Source organism: Acyrthosiphon pisum, chromosome A2 (assembly GCF_005508785.2).
Source record: "Acyrthosiphon pisum isolate AL4f chromosome A2, pea_aphid_22Mar2018_4r6ur, whole genome shotgun sequence".
NCBI classification, from domain to species: Eukaryota; Metazoa; Arthropoda; class Insecta; order Hemiptera; family Aphididae; genus Acyrthosiphon; species Acyrthosiphon pisum.
The window spans coordinates 104554594-104555682 of record NC_042495.1 but is presented as its reverse complement, the minus strand read 5'-3'; positions in this window follow the sequence as shown (position 1 = coordinate 104555682).

The following is a 1089-nucleotide window of genomic DNA, read 5'->3' as shown; positions in this document are numbered from 1 at the left end:
GGGGTGCAAAAATGTTGTAGCCAGAAATATGTTTACTTGTGAATTATTAAAATTGTATAATTTTAATTATTTTAATAACAGTATTATGTATAAAGTTTATTAGTATTATGCCGTTTGGCATTTTTTTAATTAATATTAATTCGCATAGTTTTATATAATTTTATTTTATTTATTCATGAAATACCCACAACCTACTTAAATATGTTAAAAAAAAACAATTTATATGATGAATTATAAGCAAGGTTTAGGTGACATAAATTCAAATGTATCTTTGCGGAGAGAGAATCAAGCAATTACTAAACAATATTTTTAAAAAAAGCACACACTGTAAAACAAATATTCTTTTCTGTGCTCAAAATCTAAAAAATTAATGAGGATCTAGCTCCCATATTTTCCGTGGGTTGTTCCCCATAGGGGGAAGCAATTTTTTTTCACCGGAGCTTAGGGGCGCCAATTTTTTTTTGCACCGGGGCGCAAAATTTCTAAATGCGGCACTGACCGCAGAGCATTTATCTAATGACTTAGATTTATAAGTATTAACCGGAGTATCATTGTATTAACATAGTCCGTGGGCGACATCATAACAATCGCTTCTGCCGTAGAACATTTGGGAACAAATAGTTTATGCATTCAGCATTTATGTATATCGTGGCCACAACTTATAAGGGACCTCGCTACTTCTGTAAATTTCAGTTCAAAAGACCTAAAGTTTTGAAAAAAATAAATTTAGTTTAAATTGCCTGATTTTAATTCTGAAAAAAAAGATTTTACTAGGTAGGTAGGTATATACTTTGTTTATTTGTCTTATTTGATGACTACGATAAATAGTGACAGTCCTTTGTTAGATTTTGTACGAAAAATTATGATTTTTAAAAACTATACTAGTGAGTTGTACCTACCTACTTACTACAATTTACCATACCATGCGAGAAACATGTCTGGGTTTACTATAGCTTTACCGTATGCATGATTATACATATTTTCATGTTCACTACTCACACATTTGAAAACGCACACGAACAAGATAATTATAACGTCTCAAGGTAACACATGTATACCATGAAAGTACTAGGCATTAATATAGTTTTA